This window comes from Peromyscus maniculatus, chromosome X (genome assembly GCF_049852395.1).
Source record: "Peromyscus maniculatus bairdii isolate BWxNUB_F1_BW_parent chromosome X, HU_Pman_BW_mat_3.1, whole genome shotgun sequence".
NCBI lineage: Eukaryota > Metazoa > Chordata > Mammalia > Rodentia > Cricetidae > Peromyscus > Peromyscus maniculatus.
In genome coordinates this window covers 135,370,536-135,395,413 of record NC_134875.1, presented here as the reverse complement: position 1 = coordinate 135,395,413, position 24,878 = coordinate 135,370,536, and the positions used below count along the sequence as shown (strand labels likewise).

At 38.7% G+C, this 24,878-nt stretch overlaps 1 protein-coding gene across 2 annotated transcripts in view; it reads right to left on the bottom strand.

Moving 5' to 3' along the window:
- Clcn5 (chloride voltage-gated channel 5) overlaps positions 1–24,878 on the bottom strand; it is a 160,284-nt gene that overhangs the window by 109,423 nt on the left and 25,983 nt on the right. The gene's annotated exons all lie outside the window — the stretch shown is intronic.

Genomic DNA, 24,878 nt, shown 5'->3' with positions numbered 1-24,878 from the left:
CAAAACATACATGCACCACCCACAAAAAAAGATACTATGCAATAACACAAAAAAACCAAATAGAGTAAGATGATAACAAGTATGTGACACTACACTTCTACAGTCATAACCATTAGATCACAGCCTGAGCATCTATCTTTAATTTCCAAATCTGAAATCTGCAATGCTTCAAAATTGAAAGGTTTTTTAAAAAAATGCTACACCACGAAGCTTCATGTCATGCAAAAAAATTATTAAAAACATTATATAAAAATTTCTTCAGACTGTGTGTCTAAGGTTATTTATACAAAGCATAAATGAATTTTATTTTAGTCTTCAATCCCATCCCTAAGGTACCTTTATTATATGTATGTAACTACCCTCAAATTTTAAATCCCAAACACTTCTGGTGTCAGGCATACTCAGCCTATATTATAAATAAGAAAATTCACTACATATAATTGTAAAAAGTGACATAACACAATAAATAAAGAGATTGAAGCTATCTTTTCACGTATTCAACTACCTCTGAAATCAACTGAAACAATGAATTTAAACAAAAAAGTTCATTGCCAAGTGAAAATTTAAAATGTAAATGTTAACTTTCAGATATTAATCATTATAAAATAATTATAAATAAACTGTAAACCAGGGAATAAGAACACTCTAAAATGACAGACACTAGAAAATGATTATTTAAATAACCAGTAAATAACAAAACCTAATTTTTTCTACAAAATAATAAAGTGGTTAATTCAACAAAACAAAAACAAATAAGCATATTTGGATAATTATTGCGTTGTCTGAAGATGTAAATTCATATTAGCAACAAAAATGATGAAAGAATTCATACACTTAAATAACTCAATCAAAACAATATAATCATCAGATTTAACATAAAATTCAAGAGGAAAACTTTGGGGAAATGGACTTTTTCATAAGAATTAAATTACTTAGACTGAAGATATAAAGACATTCATGGTAAATATGATATGGTCAGGTTTTTACACAGAAAGAGACTATAATAAGAGAGAAAAGAATACAGTTACAGCACATAGAAGTCATAAGTGTCTATTTCTTAAATTACAACTGAAGGAAGAAATAGACTGTTTAAAATACAGTTAATCAACATATCCTATAAGCCTATCTTATGAAAGCAGCATTTTGAAAAATTAATAAAATTTTCAAGTGCTGGTACAATTAAAGGAGAAAAGCAAACAAATGATTGACTTTAAAGATTTATTTTAATCATTAGGTTTTAAGTTACAGTTAGGTAAGAGCAAGAAGCTGCTGTGTGCTATTTCCCAGTAGGTAACTGTGGATATATTATTTCTGAAAACAAGAAGAAACTATTTTTAAGTTTTTTACCATAAAGAAATGACAAAAAATTTGTCTTAGTTTCTTTTCTATTGGTGTGATGATATACTCTTGACAAAAGGAACTTAGGGGAAGATCTGAAGAACTAGTTCACAGGTTAAGAACAGATACTACTCTTGCCAAGAACCCAAATCAGCACTTAGTACCACATCCAGCTGCTCACAACCATCTATAACTCCAACTTCTGGGAATCTGATGCCCTCTTCTGGATTCCACAGGCACTTGCACTCATGTGCACATACCCATACACAGATACACACAGAAACATAATTAAAAATAAAATCAATAAAATTTATTTTTAAGTATATGTGTGTGTGTGTGAGTATGTAATGGGTGCCCACAGAAGCCAGAGGTGTCAGAACCTGGAGTTGGGGTTACAGACCATCATGAGTTGCCTGACATGGGTGCTAAACATCAAATGCGGGTCCTCTTTTGAGGGCAGTATATGCTCTTTACAGCTGAACCATCTTTCCAGCCCTAAGAAGCATTCTTTAAAAAAAAAAAAGCTTCAGGGAGAAAGGTTTCATTTTAGCCCACAGTTCCAAGTTACAGTCCATCATGATAGGGAGCCTGAAGCAGCTGGTCACGTTATGTCTACAGTCAAAAGACAAGGTCAGTGAATGCATGCATGCTAGTGCTCAGCTAGCTTATTTCATGAAAAATTCAGTCCAGGATCCTCTGCCTAGGGAATGATATTACATACAGTGAAGAGATTTCCTACCACAACTAATTCCCCACAAATGTGCTCAGATCCTTCTCCTCAGTGATTCCAGATTGAATCAAGTTGGCAGGTAAAACTAAACATCACAATGTTTTAGGAGACAAATTAGTTTAACCTGGTTTCAAGTTCATAGAATGTATACATGTATATAACACTACTTGGTACCCTATTACTATATATACTTTTATGCTTTTATTAATATGTTTTGTTTTAATCCCAGCACTCGGGAGGCAGAGGTAGGTGGATCTCTGTGAGTTCGAGGCCAGCCTGGGCTACCAAGTGAGTCCCAGGAAAGGCGCAAAGCTACACAGAGAAACCCTGTCTCGAAAAATAAAAAAAAAAAAATGTTTTGTTAAAATTGGTAAAAATATATTGAGTGAAAAATGTGTTCCTTACAAACTAAATAAAAGGTACTTAAATTAGAGCACCATATATGCAAATATATATGCTAAACCATAAAAATAACTTTCTCAAAAGAAAAATGGGTATACAAAGAGGGGAAAAGAATATAACGGAACAGGAAATAAGTGATATCAACAAATTTCAAAAGAAAATAAAAGCTACTTAAGTATTTCAAAAGAAAATGAAGTGAACAATAAACTCATAATACAAATGGTTCTAGCAAGTTAATTTTCATGAGATGTATGTCAGCTTCATTATTAAACCCAAAGTGTAGCTAAAACCTCAAAAGGAAAACTACAGATTTATTTTCTTTGTGAACATAGGTGCAAAATTCTAACCAAAATCTTAGCAAATTATATACTAAACTTTAAATGGATTGTTCACTCATCTTGTCTAGGTAGATTTTAGCCTGAAGTTGAAAAGTTGATTTAAAATAAACAGAAGTAGTCAAAATAATAGCTGAATAAATACAATTTTTAAAACCTGAAAGTTCAGCATTCAATTCTCATTTTTTTTTTTAAATAGAAGCTCTTTTTAGCTGGTCTTGGTTGCATAGGCCTGTAATACCAGCATTTAGGAGGCTGAGGCAGGTCATCATCAGACACATACTGAATATAAAACCCATTTGGGCTACATGAGGTCCTTCCTCAAAAGGAACAAAAGTGTAGAAGTATTTTCTTGTAATATTATAAAGGAAAATAGAACTAAAGGAAGTCCACATTCTTTTGAAGACAGATATTAAAGGTATTCATCACCAACAAAAAGAAAAATATCTAGTCACAATTCCTAATTAACCATGATAGAAAATTTGATCACTATAATCAAGTATGAAAAATAATAAGTAGTATAAGAAGCTGTAAAGAGCATTATTCTCACACTATAGAATTATATAACCTAAAAGGCTGAGATATTTGAGAACCAAAATTGAAAATAACGTGTTCAAAGAGTGAAGCAAATTACAAAAATAAATTACTTTTCTGTTCCTATAATAGCCATCTGCCAAATACTGAAAAGGGGCCAAAATCTCATTTACCCCATCAACACACACACTCACAATTATTCTGTATGAGCACATATATATTGTGAGGACTAAATATGGCAAAGATGACAATAAATTTAGGCCTTGAATTTTACCTTGATAGTTTTCAAATCCTGTCACTATACCATGACAACAATATGATACCCCAAAAGCTTGGTTTCTAGATGTAAAGAACAAAAGGTTACAGACAGATATTTTTAATGAAGAACTAATGGAACAAAGCCCAAGGAAATGATAAGGAAGTATCACTGACACCTACAGTGCTAGGTAGGACAAAAGGCAAAATCAAATCAACATAACATATGCCAACTGCTTTGATGCAGCATTGCCAATTCAGAGAATATGCCTGCCTAAAGACAGACTTTTTTCTTTATTAAATGTACTTTGTACCAAGCATGTTGCTCATGACTATATTTACATTTTTCATCTTCAAAATATGATTAAATAATTACTTCCATTTATTTTACTCATTGATGCCTCAATTTGAGGTATTTGCACATGAACCAAGCATACAAATCTGTATCTCAAATTATCTATGCTAGCTATAGATTTTTTTCTGTTCCAATTATACCTCAATAAAGATAGGGGAATGTGCAGACTCTTATCTTAAAGAACTTATGCAATCTTTTAATTCAGCCACCAAAATAAATATTTGTGTCCTACTGATACATGGAAATTAATAAATAAAATATTAATTGAAAAAGTCTTCCCACAATGATGGCTTTCATTTATAATCATAGCACTCTGGAGGATGAGATAAAAGGATCACTTGGGGTTCAAGGCCAGCCTAAGCTACATAGCGAATTCCAGGTCAATGTAGTAAGGCCCTCAAAAGAAAAAAACAAACAAACACCAAGAAAGAAAAAAAAAGTCTAGGCTCAGAATGGTGGTATATACCTATAATTCCAGCACTTGGAAAATAAGGTCAGGAGAATCAGGAGTTCAAACTCATTCTTAACTACATAGCAAGTTCAATGCCAGTCTAGGTTATGATATCCTGTTTCAAAAAAAACATGGGAAAGAATGCTAATAATAAAAGAAAAAAAACACATAACGAGAGATAAAAAGCAACAAGAGTTCCTCATTTGGCACACACATGAGGGAAAACAAAGGAAGAATTTGTAACAATGGACACGATAATATAAATAGCTGGGATTTCAAACGTGTCAAATAGTCTTCTATGTGTGCACACACCCTTGCATTACAACTTGGAGAACGCTTTGATGAGAAGGCATTGGTATTATTTAGCTGCATGCATTCTAAATCTGTATTTTTTAGGTGAGAGCAGCCTTTACGTAAGTCATTCAGTATGTTGCTGTTTTCCTCTCCTCTCTTATAATTGCCAGGAGCATAAAAATGAAGCACTTCTTGCAAATTACTTGCTGTACTTATTGAAAAGGGGGCTTTATGTTCTCTTTTGCTAATGTAAGAAACAGATGAATGAAACACATTCTATGCCTTTACTTTCTAAAGATTGCTCCCTGCCGCTCCTCCCTATGACCCTTCATTGAATTCTTTCAGTGGTCAGCAGCCCTGGATAGGAAAAAATACTTCTCCTACCCTGTTTATTATGATTGTATTTGTTGGAATTCAAAAAGAAATCCTGAAAGCAGACATTGAAGTCTCCCATTAAGCCTGCTCCTTCACATCTATGCTCCCCTTGGCCCTTTAAGACATTCAAAGGGATTTTTAAATGTTTATTCTGAAAATTTCCATTATTTCCCTAAAGACCATCTGTATTAAAGGCAGTTTTTCATCACATCACTCTGAAAAAAAAAATCTTAACTTAGAAGAGCAAAACAGAAAGCAATGAGCATGGGTGATTATAGTAGATGAAAGAAAAGAGGAATGGCCACTGAAACCAGAACGAGTATCCCAATTCCCACCAATACATGGCCCACTGGGTCCAAGCATCACAAAGCCATGAGATTGGAAGTCAAAGTCTACTGGGCCCAAGGACTTAGATTCATTTCCTTAATGATGCTACCAAAAACTTGGTGAATTGGAAATTGAGAATATTCATGCTACTGAGGCTCCATGTTTAGCTTTAATACAAGTAACTACAGCAGAAAGCATTCCTCTCAGGACCCTTCGGTTATTCTGCTCAAAGGTCGGCTGCTGCTATTTTCAGGGTGCTAGTTAAGAAAAAGGAACAAGTCCATGAATATTTGGATTTCAATCGTGATTCTTAAAAGACACAATTTCCACACTTTAAAATTTCATTTAACAACTAAGCAAATAGAACAAAAACCTGGTAAGACTAAAGCATTAACACTGGGCATGGAAAAATTGAATACCATGGTGGCTTTTAATGCAGTTTCAACACCAGTTTGGGAATTGTTCATTTGACCACTACTTTTTTTGCATCGGATATAGTATAAGGATTCAGCTTCCAGAATAAAAAAAGGAGCAAGATGTGCATAAGGCCCAGAGACAGAGCAATGCATTAACAATGAAGGTGGAAATTAGAATGCAAGAGATGGGTTGCAGAAACTTTTATTACAATAAGGTAGGAGATACACTTCTTTTTAAGCTGTGTTTTGTCTTCTTCCTCTTGTTTGAAAAGTTTAGTCAGTGTTCTATTGCTATGAAGAGACACCATGACCAAGATAATTCTTTTTGTTTTGTTTTGTTTTTCGAGACAGATTTTCTCTGTGTAATTTTGATGCCTGCCCTGGAGCTTGCTCTGACACCAGGCTGGCCTCAATCCGCCTGGCTCTGCCTCCCGAGTGCTGGGATTAAAGGCATGCGTCACCACCACCCAGCCCAAGGCAACTCTTATAGAAGAAAACACTCATTGGAGCTTGCTTATAGTTTCAGAGGTTTAGTCCATTATCATCATGGTAGAGAGCATGACAGCACACAGGCAGACATGGTGCTGGAGAAGTAGCTGAGAGTTCTACATCCAGATCTACAGGCAGCAGGAAGAAGAAAGAGCCACTGGACCTGGCTTGGGCTTCTGAGACCTCAGAGCCCACTCTCTGTGACATGCTTCCCCTAACAAGGCCACACCTACCCCAATAAGGCCACAGCTCCTAATCCTTCTAAGTAGTGCCATTCCCAATGACTAAGCATTCAAACACCAGCCTATGGGGGCCATTCTTACTCAAAACACCACAGAAGCTTATGTTCTAATTGTTCCCAATAGACTTCTATGACTCCAGCAATATACTCTAATCATTCTATCCTCTCTGGAAATCCACTACCTTTCCACATACATTTTACTTGCCTTGACTGTCCATATTGGCTTTAAAAATATCTAGGTTTGGGAGTTGGAGAAATGCCTCAGAGCTTAAGTACATATTGATCTTGCAAAGACTCTCAAGTCTGATTTCTAGAACCCCCATTGGGCAGCTCACAGCTGCCTATAAGTCCAGCTCTGGGGGATGCAATATTTTCTTCTGGCCCCCATGGACACCTTCATTCACACGCGCGCGCGCGCGCGCGCGCGCGCGCGCGCACACACACACACACACACACACACACACACACACACACACACATACACGCACAGAGGGAAGGAGAAATGGAAAGAGGAGAGAAGGGGGGGTTAAACATTTAAGAAAAACATGTAGGCCTGGTGTGGCAGAATACAACTATGATCTCAACATTCAGGAAGGTGAAGTAGGAAGAATATGTGTTTAAGTTAGCTGGGCTACATAGAAAGATGATCTCTCCCAAGAGAGAGGGGGAGGTCTGCCATTTGGAAGGAGTCAACACATCCAAATCTCTCTTTTCAACATATGACAGTACCTAAGCAAAAAGTACACTTACAGTAAATAGGGGTTAAAATTTTTATGTAAGAATTTCAAGGGTGATTTCAAGATAGGCAGATAAGAGTCTATAAGCAGAAGCAATTAATGTGGACATGTTTTTTTAAAAGTCAAGACTGGCCCCAGGTTCAATCCCCAACACTAAAACTAATTAACACTAGAAACAAAGGAAATGAACATTTAGATTTAAAGAGCAGGGCTACAGTGTAGTTCATCAGTAGAGCACTTAGGTTGAATTTGAAGTCCCTGGATTCCACCCCAGCTCCACAAACACAAGAAGACAAAGAGCAGACATTATGGTTTTCAAAATGTTTTCCCATTAGTTAGCATTCAAGAAAAACTATAAGTAGATTATATTTGTAAAGAAAATCTTAGACCTGAGCTAATCTAGCACTCATTTTGCAGACATGGGCATTGAAGGCCAAGACCTTCTATCAGCAATAGCTAATAGCCACACCTTATACCAAATAAATCCTTTACATGCCTCCTCTTATCAAAAGCATTGAAAAAAAAGAGGGAAAAGCTGAGTCTGGTGACATAGTCCTGTAATCCCAGGAACTCAAAGCTGTGGCAATAGGACTGCAAGCTCAACACCTACCCAAGCTATAAAGTGAGTTCAAGGCCAGCCAGGCAACTTAGTGAGACCCTGTCTCAAATGTTTTGAAAGACAAACAAGAGTGGGATGTAGATCATTGGTAGAGTACTTGGGTAGCGTGTACTCAACTCAAAGCTAATTACAAAAAAAAAATCTAAAAACAAGGAAGTGTCATATTGATGGCCAACATGAACAATGATACCTGAAAACACTCAAGTTAAATGAGCTCAGGAAAGGCATGGATCTCCATCTGTAAAGGGATTGCACAAGCCTTTTATAATCCCAAGAAGAAAGTAGGTAATCAGGTAGGCAACCTATAAAAAGGTGAGGAAGGGCATTGATGTAGGTCAATAGTAAGGCACTTGAATAGCATGCACAAAGCCCTGGGTTTGATCCCCAACACAAAAGGAAGAATGGGAGGCAGGGAGGGAGGGAGGGAGGGAGGGAGGGAGGGAGGGAGGGAGGGAGCGAGCAAAGGGAACCCTTTCACAAGATTCAATGCCTTCCCATCCTCATAATTACATAAAAATGCTAAACTATATGCAAGGACAGATGACAATTGGCTATCAAAGGGACCTAACTGACCCTAACAACTTAAGTGTCTTAATTTATAATACTTCACCTCTCCACAAGGCAACAGTGCTCTAATCAATGAAATTCAACCATCTACACGCTAAAAACGTAGCCCCTTTGGAGGCACTTCAGTTTTCACACTCATATATGCTTCAACACCATCTTCATTTAACAGTTGAAAGACTCAGAATAGTTAAGCACTTTCCAAAAATTTGCACATGACATGCTACATAATTTAAGGAACCCAATGTAAAATGAATCTATAAGGTCTATTGTTCCAATTTTATTCAGAATTTTGAACTAAAAACAGAAGAGCTTCAAACCATACAGGCCTTCCTGAGTGACCAGCCTCTGGCTGCAGCACAGATCAAATGCCTGAAAAGTGAATGCCGGGTATACAGTTACTAAGAACTATATGGCTGCAAATTAACCCACTCCCCTCAGATCACAAAGATCTTATGAGGGTACCCAGTACATATTCTGTCTCATTGGAGAACTTAAGGGACCAACTTACCCAAGGCCATACCGTGGGTTTGCAGCAGAGATAAAATCGAAATGTAAGAAGCTTTAACTCCAGTTGCTGGTGGACACAGAGAAACCTTGTGCACTCTGTCCTTCCTCCAAGTGACTAAGATCAGTTGGTTGTGGGCAACTGGAGAGGAGCAGCTGCCACCATCACAGCTGAATTGGCTCACTGCTGCTGGCCCAGCCCTGCCCACCACCTGCTCTACAACTTTAGAATTAGCCTTCTAGCGTCCTAGACTTCTGGGAAAAAGAAGAGGCATGGGAGGCGTGTCCTCCTCCCTCTCCCTCCCTCCCTCCCTCCCTCCCTCCCTCCCTCCCTCCCTCCCTCCCTCCATCCATCCATCCACCCACCTACCTATCTACCGTCTCTTCCGCTCCTTCCCTCCATTTCTGGATCCCTCCATAGATGCAGTGAGTCAGTGAGGACATGGGATAACCTGAGAAGGTTCTCTAGTTTCCTGACACACAGTCTTACATAAGGACCACTGGCTTAGTCTAGTAAGTGAAAAATGGCGACGCCTCATATACTCTAGGAATGTTACCACAGGACACCGCATAACTGTGGAATTTACACTAGGCTGGGGAGAAACCTAGCACACTGTAAAACTCCAGCACTGACAATCACTTGACGTCACACTCCGGCCCCACCATTTCACTTCAGTGAACATCCATTGCCCACATCGATCCCCTGGGTCAGTGTTGTCAGTTTCCCTGGGTTCTGAGGGGCACTTCCATTCCGGCACTGTTGCCAGATTCAGAGCTTTAAAGGAGAGACAAGGTCCTCTGAGCACAGTTAGTACTTTCCTTCAAGTCTGTATTCAATATTAGGGTTGAAAGTCCCTCACGTCTGGGCCTCCGTCACACACACACACACACACACACACACACACACACACACACACACACACACACACACACACACACACACACTACATTCTAAAATCCTTCCCTGTGGCCCTGCTTTCCCCTCTCCACAGACAGACATGCTCTTCCCTACTCCCTAGTCCCCACTCAATTAAAAACTTCAGGGGCTGGAGAGATGGCTCAGAGGTTAAGAGCACTGGTTGTTCTTCCAGAGGTCCTGAGTTCAATTCCCAGCACCCACATGGTGGCTCACAACCATCTGTAATGGGATCTGGCGCCCTCTTCTGGCCTGCAGGGATGCAGGCAGAACACTGTATGCATAATAAATAAATAAATATTAAAAAAAACTTCAGAAAATGATCCCAATGGATCTTAATGAAGTATAGGTGTATGATGTGAGTTTCCCTCCCTAAAGGAGACTTATTGATTCACAACTTTATCTATGTTCTCAGCCTCCTTAATAGGGCTTAAAAAAAATTTTGTTTTTGGTTTTTCGAGACAGGGTTTCTCTGTGTAGTTTTGGCGCCTGTCCTGGATCTCACTTTGTAGACCAGGCTGGCCTGGAACTCACAGAGATCCGCCTGGCTCTGCCTCCCGAGTGCTGGGATTAAAGGCGTGGGTCACCACCACCCGGTCATTTTTTTTTTTTTTATTTTAGAGTTTTTCCTACTTTTCTCTCAGATGACAAAATTAACCAAAATGTACTTGCTTTGCTCTACCCTAGTACAGTAAAATACTGCCTATTGCTCTGACCTAACCTTTGAGAATATCTTCAGCCGGGCGGTGGTGGTGCCTCCCAGCACTAGGGAGGCGCAGGTGGATCTCTGAGTTCAAGGCCAGCTTGATCTACAAAGCGAGTTCCAGGAAAGGCACAAAGCTACACAGAAAAACCCTGTCTCGGAAGAGAGAGAGAGAGAGAGAGAGAGAGAGAGAGAGAGAGAGAGAGAGAGAATACCTTCATATGTATTATCTAGAAATACTTATACATAGAGACAACGCCTGGAAGAAAACACAAAAATATTAACACCAGATGTTTTGGAGGGATAATCATACTGGCAAGTTACTCCCACATGACTAATATTAAATATAAATTTTAAAGTAAGTTTTCTGGCATATATGACTGCAAACTAAAAGCTTTCAGGGCCCCTCCCTGCTCAATCCTATTGCTTCATCATGACATCCTTCTTGTCTCCCTCCATTTCAGCAGTCTCAACTAGGACCATTTCCCTTCCTTTGCTCTCCCCCAGTTTAGCAAATTTCCAGAACATTTAATAACAATAACCACTACTTCAACCTGCAAGCCATTGCTTCCTGTGGATTTTCCTAAATACCACCTTTGATTTTCTGATGCTGGCTAGCTTCCCTAAGGTTCTTTTACCAAGGGGATTATTATTTCTCATTTTCTGCCTGGTTCTCACATTTCAACATGCATCCTAACCCTCTATGCCACTATGGCAAGAATCATGGCAATTGTGTTCTTCAATGTACTGCCAGCATCCTGTACCATCCCTGGCACAAAGAAATGCCTTGAACATCAATTAAATGAATGGTGCTCTCAAGTTCCATATGTATCAAACTGAATACTCATCAACTCATTCCTTCTCTCAATTAAATTCTGTGTTCAACATCACAAATCTAATTCCTACTTACTACCCTTCCACCTCCTGCATACTCCATTCCCATGTGCTCCTCAGAATCTTGGCGTCCAGTGACTGTTTTTCTTCCTTCATACAACCATTTTTGTTGTCTCAAGTAAGATCTGTCTTTTGAACACTTCATAAATATCTCATTTGAGACACAGTCTACATAAATAATATTAGCTATGGAATCAGGCAGATGTCAGTTATCTCACATCTGCCCTTTAATTTGTGGATGACTTTGAACAAGGTACTTGTTCTCTCAAAGCCTTAATTTCTCCATCCTGAAATGTATTTAATAAGAACAATTGTATCAGATTGTTACAGAGTTATACATGTAGCACTTAGCACTTCTTATCCACAAATGTTTCTTTTCCTCAAAGCATCTCTCAGGAGGGTAAGAAGTGAACAGAAAAACAGAAAGACCAAGTCAAAGAAAAATCAATAAAATGGGGCAGATTGAAAAAAATATGGAAAAACAAAGAAGAATTTAAAAATTTCACACCCTCCCAGAGTTATACTTACTTTTCCATTGCTATTTCTTTCAAAACATAACATGGTACTTAGTCGCTCAAGGAACAAAGTACTACACAAGAAAAATAAAAAAAAACTTGCATACAAATATTCATAGAAGATAATTGTTTTTTTAAATGAAAGCAAAACACATTATGAACAAAATACAGTCTAGCCATAAAATGGAATATTAAGCAATAAAAAGAATGAAGCACATGATACATATTACAGCATAGATATACCTTGAAGACATTATGTTAAATGAAAAAGCCAGCTATGAAAGGCCACGTATTGCATTATTCATTTATGTGAACCATCCAGTGTAGGTAAATTTGTAGAGACTGAAAGTGGTTGGCTGTGACTAGAAACTGACTGCTAACAGATAGGGAGTTAGGTTTTTTTTTCCTTTTCTTTTTTGTTTTGTTTTTGCCTTAAAATTCAACAAAATAAAAAAAGTCACATATAGACAGCTGAGAGCTTATTCAGCAAGAACTGTGACTGGAAAAGTTTAGACTTGGGGATTAGAAATCCTTGGGTTGAGGCCCAGATTTATTTCCTAAGCTTTTTATCTTTAGTAAATTCCTCAGTGTTTCTTCATATTGGATATGAGTGGGGGGAAATGTATTTTGCCTTTGTCACAAGATGACATTGGCAGGATCTGCTGAGCTGATATGGTGACAGCATTTTTGTCAACCTTTGGGTTGATTGACTCATAACATTTTTACTGCACGTGTTTATCAGCAGAAAAACATCTGAGTATGTACACCATGTGTGTGTCACTATGCTTACAGTATGGACAAAATAAAACATAAAAACAAAGGAGCATGAGTACATGAAATTCTCAAACAAAAACTTTCTAGCTACATTTTTATGATAAATGAAATGAGTCAATGCTGATTTATTGAAAGCCATAATTTTACTATGGTTGTATAAGAAAGGGGCTTCTATGCCGGGCGGTGGTGGCGCACACCTTTAATCCCAGCACTCGGGAGGCAGAGGCAGGCGGATCTCTGTGAGTTCGAGGCCAGCCTGGGCTACCAAGTGAGTCCCAGGAAAGGCGCAAAGCTACACAGAGAAACCCTGTCTCGAAAAACCCAAAAAAAAAGGCGGGGGGGCTTCTATTCCTAAGAAATATACACTTATGCAATTATTTGAATGTAAATTAGCCATAAACTGTGTACCTTTACCCTCAGTGGCTCACGTATTATGTATATATAACAGAAAAACATGTAAACTAGGTCGTAGAGACCATAAAGCAAATGAGCAAAATAAAATAGATGAATGTGGGTAAAGGATGTAAGACTTTGTACAATTTTGGCCCAATTTTTAGGTAATTTCTGATTTTAAAATTCTGAGCTCAAAGCCTTGCCTGGACTTTTGACAATGGCAGGAAGGAGCTCGGCAGACTGTCGTGCTAGAAGAGCAGCAGTTTAACTGGTTAAAAAAGAGGTCATTTAAAGGCAATCACTAGTTTTTGGAGATTTTCCTAAGTGTATTCAGACAATAGAAAAGCACACATTCCAGGAAATCTAGTAAATCTCAACATGAACAGTGAACATGGCTAGAATCTGATCTTAGCCTCCTTTTGGTTTTTACTATCTCCCCTCATTTCTGGGTTACAAAGACACCAACCTAAGCAGCCAAAAAGATCAGGATGCTTCTTTCTCCCAGCTCCCAATCAGGGGCCATAGCTAAATCACAAGAGGAATGGGTTGCTATTGTTTCTGGTCTTTCCCCACACCCCAGAGCAACAGAGCAAGGAGCAAAAAAAGACCAGATCTCCCTTCATCCTTCCAGCTTCCACTTGTAGGGTAGAAGCTCTACACAGGTGCCACAGGCTAAGAACACTGAGCCCTGATCACACTTACTCAGCTCCCTCTTAAGGCAGAGGATGCAGCACCCTTTCACATCACAAAACCACTCAGAGTGTCTCTGAAAAGCCTGGAGCTAGCATCAATCAATGGTAAAGAACCAAATGCTAGCATCAGAAATAAGGCAGTATGTACAATCACAGCTATTCAATACAGTGCTATGAGTTCTAGCCAGGCCAATTAGGTAGGAGAAATAGTGAGAGTATCTCTAATTATAGTTGTCATGATCTTTGTTGTTGTTGTTTTGTTTCTTTAGAAATAGGGTCTAACTAGGTAACCTCAAACTTGATATGCAACTAAGGATGACACTGAACTCCTCAACTTCTTGCTTCCACATCCCAAGTGCTGGAATTACAAATGGGAGCCACCATACTGAAGCAGGCATGATCCTAAGATACAGAAATCCTCAGAAATTCACTTTTTAAAAAAAAACCTTTTTGAACAGCTAAACAAGTTCATTAGGATTGCAAGTTACTAGGTCAGTAGGCCAGGGGTGAAAAATCCATGCAATTTTATATTCAAGCAATGGATAATCTCAAAGGGTATGAAGAAAACAACTATATTTAAGAATTTCATGAAAATGAATAAAATAAGTAGTAGTAATAATTCTGCCACTAAGTAGTAATAAATGGAATAGAAAAAGCAAAAAGTTTGTATTGGGAAAGCTCCAAATCGTTGTTAAAAGGAATTAATGAATACCTACTCAAATGGAACAATAGCATGATAGACAGTAACAAGTGTGAGCAAGGAGGAGAAACTGGAGCCCTTATCCAAGGCTGCTGGAGACGCAAAGTGTGCAGCTGCTCTCGCAAACAGTCTGCTAATCCCTCAGAAATACTAAACATAGTTACCACATGACCTAGAAATTCCTCTCCTAGATGTACAGCCAAGAAAAAGGAAAACCTATGTTCGCCCAAAACTTTATAGGGGAATGTTCATAGTAACATCATTCATAACAGCCAAAAAAAATGAGGCAAATCAAACATCCATCAAGTGATGAATGGATAACCAAAGCATGGTACTGCTGCTCAATGGGGTATTTATTCTTCGGCCATAAAATGAAGTACTTTGCCTGCTGCAGCATGGATAAATCTTGAAAATAAATATGCTCAGGAAAAGAAGCTAGTCACAAATGGCCATGTATTATTATATGGTTCCATTTATAGGAAATTCCTAGAACAGACAAGTCTTTAGACGAGAAGTAGATTAGTGGTTGCCTCCCAATTCGGTTGAGGAAGTAGAAATGCACTGCTAATCAGTACAAATTTCTTCCAAAATAAAGAAAATCGTGGTGGGTTTTCAACTATGAATGTATTTTTAACAATTAAGTTGTACACATTTATTTGGGCATGGTGGCATATAACTATCATCCTAGAACTTAGAGAGGCAAGAAAACTGCTTTGTTTGAGCCCAGCCTGAGCTACAGTTCTTGGCCACATAAAAAGGTCTTGTCTCAAATAAACCAATTTTATACTTTAAATAGGTAAATCCTATAATGTGTAAACTACATCTAAATAAAGTTATTTCAAAATTTAAATGTTCCAAACAAAGAAATTAAAGATAGAAATCTGAAGACTGGATTTAAAAAGCAAGAATATACTGACTACATACTGTCTACAAGAAATGGATTTTAAATGAAATGACAGAAATAATTTAAAGTAAAAGACTGAAAAAGGATGCAGCAGATGAACACCAATCAAAAGAATGCTGAAAAGTAGATTTTGGGGATGAACACTATCAGCAGGCATAAAAGTGACAATTTCATTAGATTAAATGAAACAATCAATTGACACAATAATCCTAAATTTGTAGGTACGTAGTAGCTGAGCTTCAAATACTTGAAGCTAGAACTATGAACACGGATGAACAACTTCGTAACATAATTACAGTTGGAGATTTCAACCCTACTTTTCCAACAATTGATAGAACAAATAGAAAAATTGGAAAAGTTACCAAAAAAACTTGAAAATTTCTAGCAAACAATTGGATCCTACTGATATTTACAGAACACTCTACCCAATAACAGGATAATACATATTCCCTTAAAATGTACATGGAAAACTTACCAAAAAGCAAGTAGAAATTAGCTTATTTTTTTCTGAATGGGTTTGAAAGAATCCAAAGCATACATAGTAGATTCTCAGTCCAACATAACATCAAACATGAAATCAAAAACATAAAAGTCAAGTGCTAACCCTCTGAACATTTAGAAACCGTAAGAGTTCACGTTGTTAATCTCAGCATTTGAAGTCAACCTCAGGCCAATCTGAGCTACAGCTCGCAAAAAATAAATAAATAAACACTGGGAAAATTAAGTTAGGGGATACAACTTAGATAGTACCTGAAGGGACATTTATACCACTAAGCTCTGACTTCGATGTCGCCACACTAAAGAAACTAACAGTGACGCAGACCTGTCATCAACCAACTCTTGGGAAGTGGAGGCTTGAGGATCACAAATTGGGTTCTCCTCAACTACACATGGAATTGGAGGCCAACCTTGGCTACACGAAACTCTATCAAAAGAAGGGGAGGGGAGGGAGGGGGAAAACAAAACTAACAGAGAAAGTGAAATCCAAGTTTAACAGCAAGTGAAACCTGAGATAAAATGAAAAGCTAAAATCTTAGAGTCGCATAGTGGAAACCCATGCGAAGGAAACCATAAAAACAAAGAAAAGCAAGGAAGTGACAAGGTGGTTGTCTGAGAGTGTCAACTAAATGTATCATCTCCTAACCTTCGACAGGACATGGAAAAACTAAGAGAAGGCAAGATACCACTACCAGGAGTGAGAAAGGAAAAACCATTACAGATTCCACAAAAGTTTGAAATGTAGGAAAATACTATGAAAATCCTATAACAATAGATCTGAAATGGACAAATTCTATTAAAGACACAGATTACAAAATCAGAATAAATAAGAAATAGATAATATGAATACAATATGCCTATTAAAGAACTTGGGTCTAGAGTTAAAATATACCCCTTTCCATCACAGTCAAAATCCAGCTGGCCTCACTAGGGAATTCTCCTAAATAATTACAACAGAGAAAAACACCAACTAAACTAACTTTCACAAAATTGAAGATGACAGAGGGTTTTTTTCCTACCCATTCTATGAGACCAGTATTAATCTGATATCTATACCTGGGAAACATGTTTTAAGAAGAGAAAACTGAATACCAATAGCATTTTTCATAAACATACATGTGAAAATTCCTAATAGAATCCTTTTAAATACAGCAATATATAAAACTGATAATCAAGACCCAGTAGGGGTCACCTCAGGAATGTGAGATTGATAACACTTGAAAAAAATCAATTTAATTCACCAGATTAAAAAAAATTTTTAATAAAGTGTATGATCATAGAGACAGATACAGAAAATCCACTTGAAAATCTAACATGTGTTTCTCATACTTAAACAAAAGCCCTCTACAAACTTGGAACAGATGAAAACCTTTACCTGGCAGATGGAACTTCTCCAACCTGAGAAAGAACAAAGGACAAAAAAATCTCCTTCTTTAGAGGGATCAGAAACAAAGCCCGGATGAATACACACTTTCACCACTTCTCAACATTGTACTGGCAGTTCCAGCCAGGGCAATCAGGTAAGACAAAGAAATAAAAGCATGCAGGCAAGAAAGAAAGAAAAAAATTCTTATTTGCAGGAGGCACGATTATTTCTATGAAGAATCTATAAAAGGGCTACAAAACGAGCAAGCTCAGTAATGTTGCAAGATATAAAGTTAACGACTGTCTTAATTATGGTTTCTATTGCTGTGATAAAAATACCATAAACAAAAGCAACTTGGGGAGGAAAGGGTTTATTTCAACTTACACCTCTCGGGTCACACTCCATTGCTGAGGGAAGGGGAAGGAAGTGAAGGCTGGAGCTGGTGCAGAGGCCATGGAGAACTGCTGCTTACTAGCTTGTTCCCTATGCTTTGCTCAGCCTGCTTCCCTATATCATCCAGGACCACTCTCTCAGGAATGGCACAGCCCACTCTGGGATAGCCCCACCCACATCAATCATTAACTGAGAAAATATCCCACAGGCTTCTCTACAACCCAATTTGGTGGGAGCACTTTCTCAAAGGAGGCACCCTCATTCCAAATGACTCTAGCCTGTGTCAAGTTGACATTAAAAACTAGCTATCACAGTGTCTACAAATTAATTCTATTTTAACATACTATAAATAAACCATAAAATCTGAAATAAAAATACCATTTTAAACAGCACCAAACCCATAAATACTTAGTAATAAACCTGAAAAGAGATATTTAACACCCATACATACACTGAAAACTACAAAATATTACTGGGAAATGAAGTGCAACCTACATGGAGATACCTAGGTTTATTGTATGCTATTATGTATCAGTAGAGCTGATAAGAGCAGATAAAACTCACATATTATCAAGAGCAAACTCTCAGAAATCAACAAACCAACACTAGAAAGATCCTCTAGTTTGTGACTTCATTGTGCCTGGTCTTGGACAGGATGAGTATGACATGATGTGTTTACCTTCCAAGTGAAACAAATAATGCAAGATGATTGACTAATCTAGTTCAATCTTGCTGAACACCTTATGAGCACAGACACTTGCAGGTGACATATTATTCAGTCACTGGACATATCTGATCAAGCTGAACTTTGGAGATTCAGTCACCTCAAGACTGGGGCAGGATAAGGTAAGATCTGTGGGAGTATGCTGTTGCGAGAGCCATGGAAAAGACAGGGCTTGGGCAGGTGACTAATGCGCTGGTCTGGAAAGAAGCAGCCTTGGACACATTCACCTAGCACATAGTAAGTGTACCTACCTTTCCCCAAAAAATTAGCTTAAATAATAAAATAATCTAATTTAAACATACCATTAATCAAGAACTTGTCATAATCTAAATTAGAGTTGAGTGCAGAAATAATCTTTATACAGGAATAAAGGAGTTTGATAAATTCATCAATAGTAGAAGCAAGATTTCAAGGGACAAAATAAATCTCTTTAAGCAAATTAACCCTGCAGGCCCCTCTGGAAGGAACTTACTACAGTTTACTCCAAGCAGGAGAGATTATGGAAACAGCCTGAACTTAAATCCCAGCGTCAAAACTAAATAGCCATATAAACCTCAGCAAGATACTGAGTGTCTACGTGACTCAATAACTTCTCATATAGAAATGGAGGGCAGGAGTGACCTGAGCATGGTGGCACATGCCTGTAATCCCAGATATTCAGGATGCCGAGAGGCAGCAGGATCCTAAGTTCAAGACCTACCTGGAAAATACAAATGAGAGCCTGTCTCCAAATAGGTAAAAATTAAAAAGTTCTGGGGAGACAGCACAGCAGTAGAACACTCACCGAACATGTATAAGACCCTGGATTCAATCCCTAGCATCATGGGAAAAAAAGCAGTAAGGGCAAAATAGTACATTTCATAAAGCTGTCATGAAGATTAATGACTGAATATTTATATGGTGCCTGGAAGCCCAGAACATAGTTCATCAGATTGAAGCCAAATGAGAATAAACATATTGCTACTTGCTCAGTGCAGCATTTATCCAAGCTCTGCTTTTCCCTCAAATACATTGTTTACTTAAAACCAGATTGGACTAATGAGGTTTCCAGTCAAAAGCTAACCTCTTACCTACTTCTTGTATGGCGATTCTTCCTAAAGAACATGATCCAGGAAGTAGTTTGCTGCTCTGTTTGGAACTGATAACAACTCACTCCCCCATCCCACCCCCCACCAAGCTAAGCCCAAGCAAGGCCTGGTGCTTCGAAAGCAATTCATTTTTAAGAAACAATTGGTTGACATTTTCTGACACATACTTGGAGCTCAATAAATGACTGTTCATCGAACGTTTTCCCAAAGCAAAGTAAACTGTAACATACGTATTTTTGTCATTTCTACAGTCAGTTAAAACTTCAAATAGGGAATAAAAGCTTCATAGGAGGTAGTTAGCACTTAACCAGTTAACCAACTTGAGTGCTTAGAGCTTTCATTTCTGTCAACATGGTAGTGAATGCAGCTAACCCTTAGCAGCTAAAGACAAACATAAAGAACGTACAATATTCTAAATATGCCTCAGTAGAAAATGAACAGGGCTTCGGGATAATTCTGTCAGGAATTCAGTCAGGCCTCTTTGTGGGGAAGAATACTAAAATCATTGTGTTAAGCAAAATAAGCAAGATTCAGAGTGACAAATGTCCCACTTCCTGCTGAGACAGGAAGAATGCTATGAGTTTGTGACTACCCTAAACTACTAATGAGTTTGAAGCCAGCCTGATCTAGATAGCAAGACAGGTTTTTTTTTTTTTTTTTTTTAAAAAAAAAAAGCTGACTCATCCATCCAAAGATCAGCAAGGACAGACCTGCAGTCTGACAGAGTCAGATTTGTTTGCTCTTCATAAAGGACCACACCCAAGGAGTGCCATTTAACGAGAGTAGGGCACTTCTGTGGTTTCCTGTTGAAGGACTATATGGAGGGCCTAACTAAGGAAAGCGGACTCCATTCTGGATTGGTCACTGGTTGAAGATTAGAAAAAGCTGTCATACACTGGAGACTGGGTCCATTATGAGCCAAGAATAACCCAGGAATTGGGATTCCCTACAACAAATAGAAAAGCAAGTGAGATATGGAGACATCATAAAGAAAGAAAGGAACAGTTCCTGAAAGAGAGGGATCTTTTTGGCATCCTACAGCTGCTGCACGCCTTCGAGAGAAATGAAATTTCTGTTAACTTTGCACTGTCAGCTCAATCAACAGAACAACTGCCTTTTCCTTTCTTGGCCTCAGCTATTCTCATATCTCAGACATTTCTTTTCATTCTTTCAGTGGCATAGGCATGGATACTGAGAATCTTCTAGTTTCTCTTTGGCCACGTAGATGTTAAGATCTGAGACAAAGTTACATTAAGTAAATAATTCAACTTCATTTCTACTGACTTGGAAATCTTAGGTAGGAGACTAAAGACTTCTGGGATGTGTAGATTTTCACTTCTTTTAGTTAGTTAGCTAGTTGTTCTTCGATAATTTCATAAATATATTTGGTCATATTCTTTCCCTTCTCCCAACTCCTCCCAGCTCCTCCCCTAACTCCCCACCCACCCAACTCCATGTTCTGTCCCTCTTTAAAAAAACCAAACACCATGGAGATTAACTTGTGCTGGCAAACTATGACTACTTCTAAGCATGAGGCTTGCCCGGGAAGGTGGGTGATAAACCTAGAGTGTCACTTCATTGAAGAAAACTGATTTTCCAAAGATTGTCTCTTTTTGATGCTGAAAGTCGTAACGTGTGACCAGAAGAGAAGATAGGGGAACATCTTGCTACTTTGATGACGCTGAAGAACAAGATGTGATTTTTCTGGATGATGACTAAGATCTTAGAATTATGAATTTCTGGTAAGGAGTGGAAGAAATTTCACAAACACCAGGAAGAAATCATTATGCTATAAATTTGCATTTTAATGGTGAAAATATGGACTTAAATGAAAATGTAGAGGGGAAAAAAACCACCAAATGTGAATAGAAACAAAACCCACAGTAGAAGACTATCCATGGTTTCTCAAGAGCAAACAAGCCTAAAGGGCAAACCTAGGACTGGAGAAGTCTATCTGTTGACTTCAGTGTACTGGTAACAAGGTCACTAGAGTGCCTGCCTGGATGACTAGAGGGCAAAAGTGGCTCCTCAGTAAAAACTCTTGCAGAAAACCTGTGTTTGGTTCCCAACGCCCAGACTCAGTGGCTCACAATGGCCTGTAACTCCAGCTCCAGGGCTATACAATGACTTTGGCCTCCACGGGCACCTGCACTCGTATGTACATACCGTACATACCCGCACACAGATATACCTATAAACATAATTAAAAATAAATCTTTTTCTAAAAGAAAGCAAAGGTGACCTCACAGTTATCAAGAACTGCTGAGATAGCATCTAGCATTTGGTCATGGAAGGAACTAGAACATTGATTAAAAAACTGGTGCTTTGGAGAAACACTGACCAGGAGTCAACTCCTGTCACCTTCACAATTGTCATGTAATCTTAGTCGAGACATCTGCCTTCTCTGAACCTTAACTGGCACATCCGTAATTTGCATATTAGAGTACTTGCTTTACTAAACTGCTCATGAAAAGTAAAGGTCATATAACCAGTCAAACATCCACTGCAGTAAGCATTCAAAACAGGCCTTAGGAAAGATCAAGCCAGACAAAAATCCCAGCATGGAGAGAAAAGATGGGCATAAAATCTAAAGAGCTCTTGTAATCCATCAATGTTGAGAGGGAAAGTCAGTTTTCTTTCAAGACATGGCCCCTGGTAATTTGATCACACTCCAGTAGAAGGCCACACATCCAAGAGTACACGGACAGCACAAATCAGACTTGACGTCCTTCAAAACAAAAAGGACAACCACAAAGTTGGGTGGGTCAGCAAGGGTGAATGAGTCTGGGAGGAGTGGAGGGAATGAATATAATCAATATACACTGTACAAAATTCTCAAAGATCCAATAAAAAACACAGACACTATCATCATCAACACTACCAACCACAGCATCATCTGAAGTAAAAAGGTAGTTGTATGGGACTCAACAAACCAATGGGTGGAACCGTGAAAAGCAAAGAGAAAGAAGTACTGTGGTTATTGAAGCACATTATGGACTTCTCTTCCTTCCTAAACAGGAAAGGCAACCTCGTGTGCGAACGCACACGTGCGTGCATGCACAAGCGCACACGCGCGCGCGCGCACACACACACACACACACACACACACAATCTTCCCACCTGTGCTCTCTGTATCCTGTGATACCTACTCTGAATTTGTGAGCCATGACAACCTGTGGAAGATTAATTCTTAGAGCGACTGATGGAGAACCCTACTGCATGATGCTTCAGGGACGTGAAGACTTAAAGGTGAGGAAACAGATGATTCTGTCAACATATTTTAAGATAAAGCAAAGGGAACAAATATCCCATTTGTCTCTGACATTAGTAAAACCAAAAGCAATTTGGAGGGAGTGCAAGAGAGATTCTCTGATGTTTGCAATCAAAAGAAAATGCGCCGTTTTAGAAAATACAGCAGATACAAGAAAGAAGGGAGATTATCAGTGGAACAGAATACCCTAAAAGTGTCATCAGAGGATAGGTCAAATGAGAAGCAATGTCAGTCTTGGAAAAGATAACACAAAACCAAGGCAGCCATGGAGCTATATGTTTGAAAGAAAAGGGCATCTGTGGCCAATGAGCTCTCTCTTTGCAAGGAGGTCTATAACTAGATTATGTACTGATTCGAGTTGAGGGGAGAGAGGGCTAAATTAAAGGGTGGGAAGGTATGGTAAGAAAATGGAACAGCTGCTGTGGAAGTTGAAAAAGAAACCAACTAGGAATGTGTAAAAGGATTAGTAAGCGGCTGTTCAGGATCCAGCTGTGGTTAGAAATCATAGTTTGGTCATGGATATAATGAGCATGGTGAGGCAATTTTCCCTAGTATTTACTCAGAAGCCTGGGAACCGGACAGAAGAAAACAGATGCTAAAATCCATTTAGGTTTGGGGATTGGCAGGGCAGGTGCAGCGGAACAAGAGGAACGTGAGGGAATTGAGGATACTGTGGGAAATAGTATCAAACGGCCGGGGTAGCCAAGTGAGAGTAGAAATGCTTGTTGGGTGGGAAAGGACATGGGACTGGGCAGCTGGAAGTCAAGGAGAAGGGAAAATGGACCAGAAGTGTTTAAGTGCTCAAAGAAATTCTGAGAAAGGGAACAACAGATGTGGAACAGTTCCACATGGTGACATGATTAATCAGTGTGACCAAATGAAGAGGATGCTTGGGCAAAGTAAAAATGAAGGTCATGTGACTGGAAGTCAAGAAGAGTTATGTGGGGCATCTGAGAACTCGTCAGTGTAGCCACTAAAGTGATGCCAGGAGTCAGTGCAGTATAGAAAACTAATTTAAGTACCAAGGGCATCAAAGAAAAAAGGCAAGCAAGTAACCCAGAATTTGCTCTGTGCCTGCACAATACCTAGTAACATGCATGGCAAAGACAAAAGGGGAAAGGAAAAGTGTTGAACAACACTCTGGCTCCGGAAGCTTGCTTGAGAATGAGGAATTAGTAGAGACGAAGCAGCTTCCATCGGAAAGGGCTGTGAGGCAGGGTGGGGAACAGAATCAGCAAGGGAAAGAGTTTCAGAGAGCTGCTTGTAAACATGTGGACTTTTGGTTTGTTTGAACCACAGAACACAGTCTTGGGAAGGCACAGAAGATCAGAGGAGGTCAAAAAAGAGTGCCATCCAGGAAACTCTATGGTTATGAAATGGGGAGGGCTATGTTGAATTTCTACCAGAGCCATTTTATCCTTTAGGATGCCGGGGAAGCAATAGAGGAACTAGAAACTCTTAAGTTTGACCAAGAAAGAAGAAGTGATTAGTTAAAAAAGTAGAAGTGAAATAAACTTTAGGAAACGTGGCCAGATCATCTTAAACACTTCTGCAACAACAAAAATATAGGTATGAACATAGCCCACACATACTAGGAATAAGGATTTCTACAAACCATCACAGTGACCCTTTAGTAGATTAATATTTAAGAGGAATGAAAATTAGAGGAACAGTTTCACCATGTTAGTACCCACCGCCCCCCAAACTGTAAAGAAATAAAAAAGCAGACACCACCAAAGGACACGAGGTGACTAAAAAGAAAACATGCTAGTATGCAACAGGAACTAATGTCGCTGTAACAGGTGCCCATTTTTCAATGTAAGATAATCTGCCCCGAGGAGAAAATACATGGGGACAGGTGGTGGAGAGACAGCAAGTGTGCGAGCCAGTGGAATGACTCAGTTCCTATTTCTACTCACACTGGGAATGGCAGGACAAAGATGAAAAGGAGACTAACATATGGGAAATAATGGGCTGCTTCAAATAAATGTGGCTCTGTGGGCCCCAATGAAGAATAGGCTGTGCTCTTAAGGTAACCTGCACTCCTGATTAAGAAGTTTCTGCTGGTGATCTCTGTA